The sequence below is a fragment of the Pleurodeles waltl genome, chromosome 9 (assembly GCF_031143425.1).
Source record: "Pleurodeles waltl isolate 20211129_DDA chromosome 9, aPleWal1.hap1.20221129, whole genome shotgun sequence".
Taxonomy (NCBI): domain Eukaryota; kingdom Metazoa; phylum Chordata; class Amphibia; order Caudata; family Salamandridae; genus Pleurodeles; species Pleurodeles waltl.
In genome coordinates, this window is record NC_090448.1 from 886,242,580 (window position 1) to 886,259,885 (window position 17,306).

Sequence of the window (17,306 nt, forward strand, 5' to 3'; positions counted from 1 at the left end):
CCTCTCAGACATGATGATACTGCATCCTACATACCACTGCAAACGTGCAGTCCCGGGGACTGCAGTGAGTGATACACACATATCCGCACACATGCAGTGGCCCTAACTATCATGTGTTGGCAAACATGCTCCTTCATTGGTGAGCAGACAAAATCATGGAGTGTATTCCTCTCATCATGTGTATCCATGAGAGACATCCAAAGCCACTTTCCGTGAGGACTGCAATACCAGTCACCCAGACATTGTGACTAAGACCAATTTTAGACACACAGGTACAATGTACAGAGGTCCAGGGACAGTTGTCAGCCCTCAATTTGTGTCATTTTCTTCATTTTATGTGCCACAGTTATGGTGAGTTGCACCAACCATAGAGCTATGAACCCGTGTGCATACCTTTTGCCAGCCATCCCAATTGAAAAGAGGCACTACAAACTCAAAACATCAGTCTAAGATGTTACCTGAGGTAAGCTATTACTTGTTACGTATGTGTCAGAATCCAGTTCAGACATGTATCCGAAAACAATTGAGGGACACAATATTTACGAAAAAAATCTGGATTTCCAATATATATTTCCTGATACACTCACCGACCACACCTGAAACATATGTTTGAGCCACATAGCCATCATCAATTGACGTGAAGCCAGCACTAATTTTAAGGCTCCTCTTGTGTTTAGAAAGTTAGTCTATCTGTTGCATCAACAAATGACGCTAATGTGTAGGAAAGTTGTATACCGCACAGGCAACTGTGGCTCATATCTATACCTAATTTGCACCGCATTTGTGTTGCTGTTTGACACAAAGGCGGCGCAAACTTCCAAAATACAATTGTATTTTGTAAGTTTGCGCTGCTCTTGCTTCAAAACAGGTCGCAATTGCGGTGCTAACAAAGTAGAAATATGGCCCTGTATGTTTCACTAGCATTCCACATGTTCAAAAACATTGCCGGCAGAATATGAACAATTCAGCTTCTGTCACTACAGAGCATTTAAACGTGCACATTCCTCTGATTTGTACTCACCAACAGGGCCACCAATTACAATCCCCAGGTGGTCCAGCAGATCTTGCTCCCTGGCAACAAGGCCAGCCCAGTGGTGCTTCAGCTGGTGGTCATTTCGCAGTGTGTTGTATATTCTCTGCAGATGGTACAACACCTTTGCCCACCGGAGCCTCCTTGCCTCTGTGTGATAGCCTTGGATCACACGACCACCTGCCTCTAACATTAGGGGTAGGAAGTGGCACACCAGCCAAATAAACCCACCCAGCTCCTCCTCACCCATCCTGCCAAGACGAGGCCTACCCAACATTATAGTACCAAAAATAAAGAGGGGATAAAGGGGAACAAAGGAGAATAGAGGGAAAGTAGGACAGAAAAATGCAAAAAAACTACAAACACAGCCCAACTATACCCAAACTACCATTACCCACAACAGACTCCCAACACAACAAAGACAAATTTTGACAACACAACTGACCACAAAAACACTCAGACAGGATACCACAGACAGTTATTATACACAAAAAGACAATTTAAAGACCACACTTAAGACAAAATCACAAAATGCACAAAGAGACCGGTCTATACACAGCCACACAGTCAGGAAATATCACAGACTGCAAAGTGAAAGTGAAAGTACACACACACTGTACCAATTCTGTAAACAGGATATCCTATTACATCACTTCCTGCCTCAAATACGGTGCGTTTTTATTGTTCTGCGTCAAAATATAATGCCGCTTACACTCTGTGCGTCATTTTTTTTGACGCACATGATAAGAAATAACCCCGCATCCATATTGTTAAATATGTGTTATACTTAACCAATTTCCGGGGGGACAGTGTGGGAATTACCGCTCAGGGCCAATGGATGTTTCAGGGCATTGTGTGTCATATTTCAATGCATATGCGTCATTTTTAGACGCATGTGTGTCTTTTTTTTAAGCATATGCATCAAAATTTCTGTCATTAACATGGTTTGACAATAGTCAGATGCAAGACAGTGTGGAAATGAGAGAGGACATATGTTTTGCATACAAACAGCAACAACTGCTGTGTGCACTTCCTAGCTTCTTTGGAACATAAACACCACCAATGACAAAGCATGCACTGGATAGATAGCAGACAGTTGTTCATGTCAATGTTCCAAAACTTAGCCATCACATGTCCTGGAATGTTGGATACTACTTCCTAGGCACTTGCTTGTTAACCCACCAGGAGTCAGGCATGGGATCATACAATGTGGGTACCGTGTTTGTGACACATAGTCACTTATATAATACACAATTGTAATGTTACGCCACAGTTGGAGTCATATAAATGAGCCTTGTCTCTCCTGTGGCAGTGGAGGACCAGCAGACCAAGCAGCACGTGTTCACATATTTCCAGTGGTAAAATGCACAGAGGTGTCTGGTTCATGTGTGTGGGCCAATGTTTAGCCTGTATAATTATTGGGGTCTATGTTGTCACAGTTACATGCAGGTCTAGTCATGAGTCTGTGGAGCTATTTCCTGTATTTACAAAGTATCCTTCCCAGATCAATAGAAGGAAAGCCAATGGGGATTTGAAAACACACATGGGGATGGTCCAACTTGTCACTGAAGACGTGTTATGAGACTGTCAACAGGGCAACCTTGGTTTGCTGACAAAGTTAATGTCTCTGGAATCTTATACCAGCAGGTTTCCTGACAACATTTGTACACAGGTTGGCCTTTACAATTCCCACAGCATCTGGGAACATCAGTGCCTCTGTGCTGATTACTCTCACAGCTATTCACCACACAAGCCCCATCAATATGTTGGGAGCAATGTGAATCAGCGTGTGGACTGTCAGGGTCCTAACATGTGTAGACATTTCATGCACAATATCTGACGTTGTTTGTTTTGCTGGAGGCACCATACCCAATCCATGCATACAGCCATGGTAAACTGTCACAATTTGTCACTCATGCATGCATGAGACCCAGACAAGGGATAGTCCATGATTCGGCTATTTGGAGACAAGTTCCCCCCATGGTGCAATAAATAAACTGATTCTGCCATACAATGTATTTGAGTATGCATTGTAGACCCACCTGACACAATACCCCAGGAGAATTATGAGGGTTGGGAAAGCAACTATGATACAAATGTAGGCCCAAGGAACCTTTAGGCTGACGCTAAGACAGGAGCCAGTCAGGCTCACAGGATGCAGGGTCAATCAGGTTCCAAACATTTCACAAGGTAAATACACAGTGGTCAGACTGAGAGTGGTCAAAGGAGGAACAAGACAGTGGAAATGGAAAAGTGTGTTTGCCCTGTGTGTTGGAAAGTAACACATTAACCCAAGGGCTGTGTTACACAGCTGATTTATACTGGAAGGCATAACAGTGTTATGGATTAAATGGCAGCTTCTATGCAGTTCCAAGCAGCTGCAGGAGCAGTGCATGTTCAAATGGCTGGTGTCCGTAAAGGTGCTCACAGTTGTGTGCAGCATCAGTCTCTCACAAGTCCTGTAGGTAAGATTCAAGTTCAAATGGCCAACTGTACCTTTCACATGGGAAGCAATGTACAGCTGATAACAGGGTTTATAGACTACAAGCCAGTGCATTATCTTGTAGTGTGGTCAGTTTTACGTATATTTTGCGCATTAGCTTCAGGCCTTAGGCCTCTGTGCACTTTGCCCTAAATATATTTTATTCATTTGCTAACAGCTTAGAGCCTCTGTGCACTTTACTCTAAATGCTTTCTATTCGGCTTCTTACTGTTATTTTACAGAATAGCCAGTTCTACGGTGTTGTTTTTTATTCATATCACACTGTTTTGCCTACTTCAGCACTGGAGTTCTTCATAACATATTCACTCTGTGCTTTAGTCAAGGATACAGTCTGGTACATTGCCGATAGACGTGGTAGGAGTCTAGACTTGCCATTCCTGCGTAGGAACATTTTGTGATCACGATGACATGTTAGTTATAAAATCACTTCCTTGTCCCAATACATGCAAGAGGGAGATTCCGACTAGGGAACCACAACTAGACGCTGACTGCCTCGTTGCAGATGCTGAACCAGATCACAGGCCTTTGCTCAGGTATGAGTGTGTCTGTCTCCCTAGTGATACAGAAAGGCAAGCTGAAAGCTTAACATGCTGTGCTCTAAATAGAACAAGCAGAGGGAGAGTAGAAACGGTTAGGAATTATGATAGCTTTATTTCTATGTTTTACTCTCCTGGTTACTATATCAATCCTACTATGTTGTATTGTTCTGGTTATTGCGGCTCACGCCTTAATATCTAAAATACAGTTGTTTTATTAAAACATTATATAAAACTTATACTGTCTTTGTCATTTGTATATGAGACCATATAGTGAATGAGAGAGTTGGTTTGGATCTGATTGACCACGACGTCCCTGAGAAGTTCCAAAGATGTCATGCGCTCGGCTGCCCAATCATTTCTTCCCCGTGGGAGAAATGAGGCACTGCTAGTTAGCCGGAGCAACAACCGGATTTAGGGTGACAGAGTTCCTTACACGTGGGTCAGACTCAGTCCCCCACACCGTTATCGATCCTGCTGCCTAGAAATCCAGTAGTCTCATTTAGGATAATGAGAGCCCACGCGACAATCTAACCTGAAGTCCATGCAGACAGATGTACAATGACTATGGCATACCATACTAAAGAGGGTAGCACACTGGATTTACATTGTGAGTCTGGTAGTGTGTAGAGGAGGGATTATCTGGGGACACATATTACCATTCCAGGAACCTCTGACAAAGGGTGGGGTGAGACCGGGAACATGTGTATGTCAGGACTTAGGACATGGGCTGCCATGTGCAGGGGATGTCATGTGAGCAATGCTAGTCATACCTGGGGCACTTGTGCTATGACTTTGCTGCTTATATGGAAATATAGTCACACATAGTCCTTGCAAAGATAGGTGATGCAACAGTTACTGCTGTCAAGGGTCTGGTCATACATTTCTGTTACTAAAGCAATAGCACATCCACTGCCTCATGTACAATGCATTTTTTTCCATTATTGACTGATGGTGTCTTAGTTGTGTGCCATATGCTGCAATGAACCATGTTGCCAACATGTATGTGTGACATAGGTGTGGTCCTCTGCTATTGCCCTTCAAATGTGACATGTACAGGATATATGTCATTTACAGTGAGTGAATGTGGCTGTACATTCATACGCATCTAACTAGTTTAGCAATGTTCTGTGTCCTAATCGGTATTTCAGCAATGCACATGAGGCTACACTCTGAAGCTGATAGTTAAAGATAATGTTATGCAAAAATGATTATCCAGACCATGATATGGTGATTAGTATAGGTGTTTATTTAAATATGGTAAGACAGTGGTGATGGGTGAGTAGGGTTAAAATAAATTTTGGGCAATATGTTGTCTCCGACGCAATCCTGCAGCTGCGTTTGGATGGTCCCCCTCATGTTGATGGCCAGTATCCTCCTCTTCCTCCTCTTCTGGCATTTGTGGGTCAGGTTCATATAGGGGAATGTTCCTTCATACACATATGTTGTGCAGGATGGCACAGGTCAAAATTATTTTGCACACCATTTCTGGTGAGTATAGGAGGCTGCCTGCGGTGATGTTGAGGCACCTGAATCTTGACTTCAGGATGCCAAAGGTCCTCTCGACTATGGTGCGTGTCCTCCTATGTGCCTCATTATAGGCAAGCTCTGCTGCAGTGCTTGGGTTGGCAAATGGGGTCATAATCCATGGCTGGATCCCATTTCCCTGAGCAGCTGAAAGATAAAATGAGTGAGAAAATGTTGATGTAGCTAGCCCCATAAATATCACCTTGCATGGCAGTAGTTCTCTTGTGTTGTCTGTGACTCATTGGTGTTTGTGTTATTGTGTGGATTCCTAGGCTTCTAGGATGTACCATCAGCATTGGGTTGTTTCCTTATCTGAACAGGTGTTTGGCTGTTGACCGGATGTCAGCAGTATTTTTGGAGAGTTGCAGTACAGTGTGTACTCCCTTGCATTGTGACTTGTGAAACAGGTGTCCCTGTGTCTTAACTGGGGTGAGATGATAGTTCCATACACAGAATCAATTCGACAGTGGTGGTAACACGGTTGCATCTATGTACCCTGGATATCCCATACAATTTGACATATGCAATAGATTAATTTAAGCATCAGTGAGACCCTTAGATTTTGCAAGGTGACAATGTGCAAAACATCTCCGTACGTTGTGAGCACTGACGTGTTAACAATTGACTATGCATTAATTTCACATGTGTGACAAGTCTACTGCAGACCTATTTCTCTGCCCTTGCCAAGTTGACTCAGATTGTTACGTGTTCCTATACTACTGAACATGTTCAGGTTCCGAAGGCTAACTTGGTTGTGAGGTTGTCATTTAGAGTTTCAGAAGGTCCGTATGGCAGTACATCTGTTGTGTGTGTGTTAATTTGTAGCAATGAGTATGTGTAGGAATGTGCACTTTCAATATTGTCCCATCAAGATGTGTTCTTCGCACAGTCCACTTGCTTCTTGGTAGTGGGCAATGTGAGAGCAGGAGTGATGTGAGATAATGGTACGGCCTCAATGATTGCACGTGACCTTCATTGGAGTCATCATCATGCTATGTGTGTCCTGGTGTTTGACCTGCAGCAAAAAACATTACACACCCCTTACACAGTACGTATTGGTTTGAAGGGTGTTGGATTGAGTGTTATTGATGTGATATTGAAAGTTCAATCTTCCCAGATGTACTGCCAGTTGGGGCCATGTGTTTGTTGTTTTACATTTTTCCCTTCTGTCTATGGAGTGGCATCAGTTGTTATTTGGAACGGTCATTTGCCCCTAGGTGTGTCTCCCATTGGGTGAAGATATCAAACATGCCTAGCGGTGTCACAACCTCAGTGTGTTCCTGCCCACGTGACGATGTTGTGGTGTATGTGTTGTGTGTCCTAGAGGGTTGCCGTGCAGTGTGTACATAAGTAGGTTTCTGTACTTACCAACAAGTAGTCCATTTCCATATTGTCCATCCTGGAAATGTTGATTGATGGTGCAGTGACGGAAGATAAATGAATCATGTACACTCCCAGGATACTTTGCCACGATGTTGGTGATTAATCCCTGGTAATTGACAATGGCCTGCACATTGATGGATTGTGTGTGCTTCCTGTTGCGGTATAGATGTTCGGTTTCAGCAGGTGGCACAATGCGTACATGTGTGCAGTCAATGGCACCAAGGACGTGTGGAAAGCCATTAATTTGGTAAAACCCCGGTTTTGTTTCCTGCTGCTTCTGCTGTGTGTTGGGGAAGCTGATGTGGCGGGTGTGAGTGAGATGATGGCATCCAGTACCTTGGGTAGGAAGGCGGCGAATGATGGCTGTGAGATCCTAGCAACCAGGGCGCCAGTGGTTTGAAAGGAGCCATTTGCCAACATGTGTAGTACATCTAGCAGCTTGGTTTCTGGTGGAATGGTGCGGTGTGTCTGCAAGCTGGGTGCCAACTGTGGCTCAATGTAGCGCAGCAGCTGCTGAATGGCTTGCCAGTTGAGCCTGTTCCTCTGAATGATGTCTTGTTGGCGGAGTCCCATAAGGGTTGTCCTGGTGCGGAATATCCTCTCCTGCCTTCTGCGTTGCCTTTGGGGTCCCTGCTGGTGTTGTGGAAGCTGCTGTTGTTGGTCCTATGCGCTGCGTCTGCGTGCATGCTGAATGAAAAGCACCTCCATGTCTTCCTTTTGGAGCTCTGTTTTTGCTTCTGTGTGTTTTCATTAAATACAGGTGTGTTTGCCCCATTTTAACGCCTGCCCTGACCCAGGCGTTATTTTTTTATGCAAATCGGGCTGTGCGTCATTTTCCAACTCCGCCACCCGGCCGCGCGTCATTTTTGCGCGGTAGCATAAATAGGGCGCATGGGAGTTTAAGTAATTTTATGGACGGGAACAGCTACCTTGCATGTCATTAACGCAAGGCGGTTTCCCGCATCCAGAAAGTGACGCACACGGCGGGATTTTTGCGTTCGCGGGCTCGGCGTCAAAGTTTAAATATGGTGCGCGGTTTGCGCCAATCGTGCGTCAAAATGTTTGATGCATATTCGGCGCAAACAGAGTATAAATATGCCCCTCTGTTTCCTACTTGCCTAGTTTTAATCAGCTGATAGCAGAGACATACTGGCCTGAAAAAAAGCAAGTAGCCCTGTTCTACCAAGGACTCAAAGAAGACCTAAAAGACATCCTTGCCCAGATCGATCCTCAACCTACAGATTGTCAAGATCTGATAAACCTTGTTTTGAGAATAGACCATCGTCTTGCAGAACAACAGGGAACACGCAAAAAGACTGAGAAATGTTCCTGGCGTGTTCACGAACGGAGAGATTCAAGAACTCAGAAAGAGAGTAATCACGTACCAATGGAAATTGGAACTATAAGGCGGCCTTTGACAAAAGAAGAAAAAGACCTACGTAGAAAGAACGGACAATGTCTTTACTGAGGGCGCAAGGGTCACTTCGCCAAAGAGTGTCCAATAAAACCAAAGAGCAAACAAGGTCCTATCAAGAAAATTGCAGCAAATGTACAAACCGAGCAGGAAAACTACATCACCGAAGATGTAAAGAAGGGTTGCTCTTGGGTGTGACCATGGACCCTTCACAGTCAAGGCATCTTAAGTTAGACATCGAAGTACAAGTAAAGAAGAAGAAATATCTTAAGAAAGCCTTAGTGGATTCTGGGGCTACTGGTAACTTTGTGGATGAACAATTGGTTCGAACATGGGGGATCCCATGCACCAAGAGGAAAACACTAGAAATAATACAAGCCGTAGATGGAAAACTCTTAACTGGAGGTCCAGTGACTCTGCAGACCGTCCCCTTGTCAGTGACCTGTAATGGGGGAAATCAGAATATTAAACATGAAGAGAAAATTATCTCTGATGTCATCCATGCTCCTCAGTATGGAATCATTCTTGGACTGCCGTGGTTAAGTTATCATAACCATGAAATCAACTGGTCAGAACGGAAAATCATATTCTCCTCCATCTTGTGTAATGAAAAATGTCTCCAAATACTTAGATCAATTTCTAGCTAATGGCTTTGTTTGTCCTTCTAAGTCTCCTGCAGCGTCTCCTCTTTTTTTGTCCCCAAGGCTTATGGGGATCTTCAAACCTGCATAGACTATAGAGGATTGAACAAAATCACAGTCAAGAACAGATACCCATTACCTCTGATTCCTGTCTTGTTGGATCAAGTTAAAAAAGCAAAGATCTACACTAAGGGGGTTATTCTAACTTTGGAGGAGGTGTTAATCCGTCCCAAAAGTGACGGAAAAGTGATGGATTTACCACCAGCCGTATTACGAGTCCATTATATCCTATGGAACTCGTAATACGGCTGGTGGTATATCCGTCACTTTACTGTCACTTTTGGGACAGATTAACACTCCTCCAAAGTTAGAATAACCCCCTAAGTTAGACTTAAGAGGTGCTTACCATTTAGTCAGAATGAGAGAAGGCGATGAATGGAAAACTGCCTTTAAAACCTGATATGGTCTATTTGAATACACAGTCATGCCCTTTGGACTTTGGAACGCTCCAGCAGCATTTCAATTCTTTCTGAATGACGTCCTTAGAGAGTATCTAGATCTATTTGCAATAGTCTATATCGACGATATTTTAATCTATTCAGACAATGAAGTTGAACATGTACAACATGTCATAAAGATTCTCACAGCCCTTCGAAAACATCATCTGTATTGCAAATTAACCAAATGTGAATTCCACGTTACCACCATCGAGTTCTTAGGAGTCATCCTTACCCCTCAAGGTATGGTCATGGCAGAAAGAAAAGTACAAGCGGTAGCTGATTGGCCCACTCCAAAGACTGTTTGAGACGTTCAGTGCTTCCTAGGTTTTACAAACTTCTATCGCAGGTTCATAGATCATTTCTCTCAGGCAGTAGCGCCAATCACCAAGTTGTTAAGAAAGAAAGAACCATTTGTATGGTCCCCCAAAGCTGACAGAGCCTTTTCAACCTTGAAGGAAGCCTTCTCCACTGCCCCGGTCTTGATTCACCCAGACATTGAGCGTCCATTCATAGGGGAAGCAGATGCTTCAGATGTGGCAATTGGTGCAGTGTTATCACAACGCAGTAAAGATACTAGTCAACTACATCCTGTATCCTACATGTCTCGAAAACTGAATGAAGCTGAACAAAATTATGTCATTGCTGAGAAAGAGCTTCTGGCAATCCATGATGCTTTCAAAGAATGGAGACACCATTTGTTAGGCGCCAAATATACTATCACAGTATATACAGATCACCGCAATCTTCAGTTCATGATTTCAGCTAGGCTTTTGACTCCTCGGCAGTTACGATGGATGCTGTTTTTTGCTGAGTTTGATTTTGTGGTAACCTTCCATCCCGGAAAAGATAATCGCAAAGCGGATGCTTTGTCCCGTCAAGACTCTACTATGTTACCCACGATCCAGTCTCCTAGGTTTATCATTGCTCCAGACAAGGTTCTTTGCATCATAAAAACCGAAGACTTTTTTGAAGAAATCCGTAATTCCTTCACCATTGAGAAATGGCAGACATGGGCTCAAGCAGATCCCAAAAGGTCAATCAAACAAGGACTACCTTTCCATGATGCCCGTTTATTTGTTCCAACTACCAAGTTGCGCAAGTTGGTATTTCATTGGTTGCATGTTATACCTACAATAGTCCTTCAGCAAATCAATCCAGTGACATATAAACTGCAGTTATCAAGGTCACTAAGTATTCATCCAGTGTTTCATACTTCTCTCCTGAAAAGAGTTGTCCAAAAAAGTCCACTCCCAACCAGCTCCAAATCTAGTACAGTGAGAATTGGAATAAGAAGTTAAACAGGTGCTGGATTCAAAATTTAGAGGTCGATATCTCTGGTATCTAATATCTTGGAAAGGTTACTGTCCTGAGAGCAACTCATGGGTCTCTGCATCTGACATTCATGCTCCACGACTAGTGAGGCATTTTCATCGCCTAAATCCAGACAAACCAGGCCCTAAAGCGCGTTTGGGAGGGGGGAGTACTGTCAACATCAGGACAGTGAGCGCTCTATGGGCAACGTACATGCAAAAACCCAGTCCGTATGCAAGGGCATATTTCATGCACTGTGTTTCTATGCAGTATGTTAACCTTTTGCATTGTAGAGCTTTTACCTTGAAAAGTCATTAATGCTGTTTGTAATACATTGTTCATTTGCAAGCATTGTTTGCAGGACTACAGGGTGTGGTCCTTATTCTAAGACAATCTAGAAGCCTTTCCTGCAGCATGGCTGGGTGTGGCTCGTGGGCGGGGCTGGGCTCTATATAAGGGAGCCAGGCCAGCTCCACGTGCTCACTATTCAGAGGTACCGGTGCAGAGCAGCAGCATTTTCCTGAGCTCCTGTCCCGGAGGCCTATCAAGTCATTTCCAGGCCTGCCCTCATTTATTTGGTGATCTTCAAGCAGGGCGGTAAGGCGGAGGTCGGGTTAGGCCCCAACTCCGTTTCCAGTGACATTCGAGTTTTGGGCCTAAACATAAAATCGCGTGTGCATTTGTTTTCCTGGCATTTGGCTCTTGGCATTCAGGTCGGCAGTGTGCATGATCATTTCATGGCAATTGCATCGTGATGTTCGAATCGGTAACTGTGCGCGATTCATTCCTGGCATTTGGCTCTTGGCATTTAGGTCGGTAGTGTGCGCGATCATTTCATGGCAATTGCATCGTGATGTTCGAATCGGCAACAGTGTACGCGATTCATTCCTGGCATTCAGATCGGCAGTGTGCGCGATCATTTCATAGCATTTGCATCGTGAAGTTCGAATCGGCAACAGTGTGCGCGATACATTCCTGGCAGTTAATTCTTGCCATTCAGATCGGCAGTGTGCGCAATCATTTCATGGCATTTGCATTGGGAAGTTCAAATCGGCAACAGTGTGCGCGAGGCATTCCTGCCATTTAACTGTTGGCATTCAGATTGGCAGTGTGCGCGATCATTTCATGGCTTTTGATTCTTGATGTTCGAATCGGCAACAGTGTGCACGATTCATTTCTGGCATTTAACTCTTGAAGTATAGATCGGCAGTGTGCGCGATCATTTCATGCCATTTGGTTCTTGATGTTCGAATCAGCAACAGTGTGCACGATTCATTCCAGGCATTTAACTCTTGAATTACAGATCGACAGTGCACGCGATTGTTCATTGAATTTGAATCTAGATGTTCAAATTGCAAACAGTGTGCGCGATTCATTCCTGGCCTTTTTAACTTTTGAAATAAAGATCGGCAACGTGCGCGATAATTTCTAGACATTGAAATCTTGATGTGCAGTTTGCTAAAGGCGCATAATAATTCCTGAACATTTGAGTCTTGGAACTCTTAATCAGAGTGTGACTTAGCCGTGTTATTCATGATTCTAGTACAGTTCATTCATGCAGAGAAAAACAGGTGCTCTTTGATTTTTGTTGTAATGCAGTGATTATTCTAAGAACTAATTGGAGAGCGTTCATTGTTCAAAATAAGATATGTTAATTCTGGAATGTTCATGTGAAACTTTGCATAACCTTTCTTGATTTCCAGTTACCTAGATTCCTGAGGCCTAGTTATAGTGAAGCTTTAGGCCATTCATGTTTTCCGTATAAGCGTTATTTGAAACAAAGATTATTGAAAGTCATTGTGATTAATCTTGCAATTGTGATGTTTAACTCCTGCTTCCACAGGTCTCCTTCCCCGCTGTTCCCAACCCAAAACCTATTCCCCCACTTGGCCATTCTTTAACTCTGTGCTATAATAACTAGTGGAGTTTGGAGCTGCCAAGAGGTGGACATGTTGGAAACATTCGCAAGCCCCGAGGATCTGGTCTCTTTGACAGATCCTGAGTTTTCAGGCCTTGTTCTCTCCTTTGCTTTTTCATTTCAGCTGAAATGAGAGAAAGCAATTCCTCAGGGATACCCAGCATGGCTGCATGGGTATTAAACTCTACCTCAGCCCAACCTGAGGCCTCTAGGTCATTACCTAAGAGTCAGTCTACAAGTAAGCTAGGTGATACTACCACCTGCTTGGGGCCAGTAACTCCACCCCAACTAAACTGAATTATAGCAAAGGGAAGTGTGTGGGTTGTGAAGAAGAGGAAGAAGATGATTTATCCCCACCCCCTAAAGAGTGTTTAGGATTTGAAGAAGGATCTTTAGTTTTACCCTCATCCCCATGCTTATCCTGAGATTTCTCACCATCTTTCTTCTTGCCATCCTTGTCACCTCCTATATGAACTTTTCTGTTCACTCTTGTTCCGACCCATTTGTCTGCCTTCTTTCCCATTCTTGAGGAGAGGTCAGATCTGAGTCTACCAAGTACTGGTGCAACAAATCAGACACACAATTGTTCAAAATATGCTCTCTCAGGATTAGATTATACAAGCTTTCATAGTCAGTTACCTTACTGCCATGTAACCAACCCTCCAAGACTTTAACTGAACAGTCTACAAAGTCTGTGCAGTCTTGAGAGGTCTCTTTTCTGGTGTCTCTGAACTTAATCCTGTATTGTTCAGTGGTTAAGACAAATCCATCCAAGAGTGCATCCTTCAAAACTTTGCAGTTATTAGCATCACTTTCTCTGACAGTAAGGAGCCTATCCCTGCCCTTACCAGTGAAAGATAGCTACAATATAGCAGCCCACTGCCTTTGAGGGACCAACTGTACCATATAGGCCCTCTCAAGTGCAGCAAACCACTTGTTAATGTCATCCCCCTCCTTGTAAGGGCGGACTATCTTTTGCAGGTGTCTGGAATCTTGCTCTCTAACAGTATTACTATCAAAAACACTGCTGTTGCCACCATGGGGAACTAACCCCAGTCTCTGCCTTTCCCATTCCACATCCAGAGATTCCGTGTCTAATGCCAGCTGCTGCTGTTTAAGCTTCAGCCTGGCCTCTTTGTACCCCAGCCCTCTGAGTTCCCTTTCCATTAAGTTATCCTCAGGGTGGGAGGCTTGGGAATTGCGAGACACAGAAGAAATGTGGGAATTGGCAGAGAGAGACATGTCCCTAACTGGCTGGCCTTTAGGAGTGAAAGGTGCCCTACTAGTGTGTGACCCCCTCCCACTACCAGTGTCACTAGAGGGCCTGTGAGCTGGCAGGTCTTTGGAAGAACCCTCCCCAGCATCCTCAAGGGAATCCTCTGAGTCTGGCTGGGTACCCCCCTGGGATGGGCCAGACTGGTTCGGGTCACTTTCTAGGATAAGGCTAAGGAGAAGATCTTTTGTAGGATTCTTACCAATTGCTAAACCTCTTTCAATGCAGAGACCCCTCAAACTTTTAAAGTTTAGATTCCCATATGTTGCCTGGACAATTGTGGGAGTACGCTCTACTGCAGACATGACAGAAAAGGTTTAGGACAGAGAGAGAAAAAAAAGTTTTTAGAACTTTTAGAACAGAGAAAAACTTTTTCAAACTTTTCAGAAACCTTTTAGAAAGTTTTAGAGAAGGAAAGTTAAACTGTTGAGGTTACTGTGTGTATTCTGAAGTATTTGGTATATGTTTTTCTTATGAAAAGCACCAATGACAAAGTGGTAAAGCAGTTACAAGTACTTATCCCACCGCTGCACCACCAATGTAGGAGTCTGGCCTGGCTTATGGTGGGTTCCTGATGGTACTTACACCTTGTGCCAGGTCCAGTTATCGCTTATTAGTAGATTAGTATTGTTCTAGCAGCTTAGGCTGATAGAGCTAGCTATAGCAGAGCAGCTTAGGCTGAACTAGGAGACATGGAAAGCTCCTACTATGCCACTTGTATCACTTAGCACTATAACATAAGAAACACGATACTCAGTTACTAAAAATAAAGGTACTTTATTTTAGTGACAATATGCCAAAAGTATCTCAGAGGATATACTCCCTTAGGAGGTATGTAAAGTACACAAAATATACACACAAACCAAAATCAGGTAAGTAAACAGTTAGAAAAGTAGTGCAAACACTGTAGAACACAATAGAATGCAATAGAAGACAATAGGCCTAGGGGCAACACAAACCATATACTCCAAAAGTGGAATGCGAACCACGAATGGACCCCAGACCTAGTGTAGTGTGTAGAGGGTCGCTGGGATGTGAGAAAACACTAAGGGTGTCCAAGATACCCTACCCAAAGACCCTGAAAAGTAGGCGTAAAGTTACCCTACTACCCCAGAAAGACAGTAAAGTCGAGCTAGGGGATTCTGCAAAGACAAAAACTGACTGCAAAGCACTGAAGACAGATTCCTGGACCTGAGGATCTGCAAAGGAAGGGGACCAAGTCCAAGAGTCACGCAAGTGTCCAGGGGGGGCAGGAGCCCACTAAACCCCAGGTGAAGGTGCAAAAGGGCTGCCTCTGGTGGAACAAGCCAAAGATTCTGCAACAACAGAAGGTGCCAGGAACTCTTTCTTTGGTCAGCAGATGTCCCACGGCGTGCTGGAGGATGCAGAGTTGTTTCCATGCAGAAGGACCACAATAAGCCTTGCTACCTGCAAGAGTCGCAGTTGAAGATTTTGGGTACTGCCAGGGCCCAGGAACGACCAGGAGGTCGCCCCTTGGAGGCGGAGACAGAGGGGGCACTCAGCAGCACAGAGAGCCCACGCAGAAGCAGGCAGCACAGTCAGAAGCACCTGAACAGGTGTTCAGAAGATCTGAGCATGGCGGTTGTCTCAGCACAACAAAAGAGGGTCCCAAGAAGTTGGAGTCCAACTCAGCGAGTTGGGCAATGCAGAACAGAGTGATGGGGACCTGGGCTGTGCTGTGCATGAAGGAAGTCTTGCAAAAGCACACAGAAGCCCTAGCAGCTGCAGTTCACGCAGTACACAGGATTACTTCTGGCGTGGGGAGGCAAGGACTTACCTCCACCAAATTTGGACAGAAGGGCCACTGGACTGTCGGGGACACTTGAATCCAGCTCCTGTGTTCCAGGGACCACGCTCATCAAGATGAGAGGGGACCCAGTGGACCGGTGATGCAGACATTTGGGTCCTGCGTTGGCAGGGGGAAGATTCCGTCGACCCAGTGGAGATTTCTTATTGGCTTCCAGTGCAGGGTGAAGGCAGACAGCCCTGAGAGCATGCACCTTCAGGAAACAGTCGAGAAAGCTGGCAGGATGAGGCGCTACAATGTTGCTGGTAGTCTTCTTGCTACTTTGTTGTGGTTTTGCAGGCATCCTGGAGCAGTCAGCGGTCGATCCTTGGCAGAAGTAGAAGAGAGAAGTGCAGAGGAACTCTGGTGAGCTCTTGCATTCGTTATCTGGTGAGAAACCCACAGGAGAGACCCTAAATAGCCCTCACAGGAGGATTGGCTACCTAACCAGGTAAGAGCCTATCAGGAGGGGTCTCTGACGTCACCTGCTGGCACTGGCTACTCAGAGGTCTCCATTGTGCCCTCACACTTCTGCATTCAAGATGGCAGAGGTCTGGAACACACTGGAGGAGCTCTGGGCACCACCCCTGGGGTGGTGATGGACAGGGGAGTGGTCACTCCCCTTTCCTTTGTCCAGTTTCACGCCAGAGCAGGGACTGGGGGCTCCCTGAATCAGTGTAGACTGGCTTATGCAAGGAGGGCACCATCTGTGCCCTTCAAAGCATTTCCTGAGGCTGGGGGAGACTACTCCTCCCCAGCCCTTAACACCTATTTTCAAAGGGAGAGGGTGTAACACCCTCTCTCAGAGGAAATCCTTTGTTCTGCCTTCCTTGGACTGAGCTGCCCAGACCCCAGGAGGGCAGAAACCTGTCTGAGGGTTGGCAGCAGCAGTAGCTGCAGAGAAAACCCCAGAGAGCTAGTTTGGCAGTACCCGGGGTCCATGCTGGAGCCCCAGGGATGCATGGAATTGTCACCCCCAATACCATTCTGGTATTGGGGGGACAATTCCATGATCCTAGACATGTTAGATGGCCATGTTCGGAGTTACCATTGTGAAGCTACACATAGGTATTGACCTTCATGTAGTTTACGCGTGTAATGGTGTCCCCGCACTCACAAAGTCCGGGGACTTTGCCCTGAACAATGTGGAGGCACCTTGGCTAGTGCCAGGGTGCCCTCACACTAAGTAACTTTGCACCTAACCTTCACTACGTGAGTGTTAGACATATAGGTGACTTATAAGTTACTTAAGTGCAGTGTAAAATGGCTGTGAAATAATGTCTATGTTATTTCACTCAGGCTGCAGTGGCAGTCCTGTGTAAGAATTGTCTGAGCTCCCTATGGGTGGCAAAAGAAATGCTGCAGCCCATAAGGATCTCCTGGAACCCCAATACCCTGGGCACCTAGGTACCATATACTAGGGGGTTATAAGGGTGTTCCAGTGTGCCAATCAGAATTGGTCA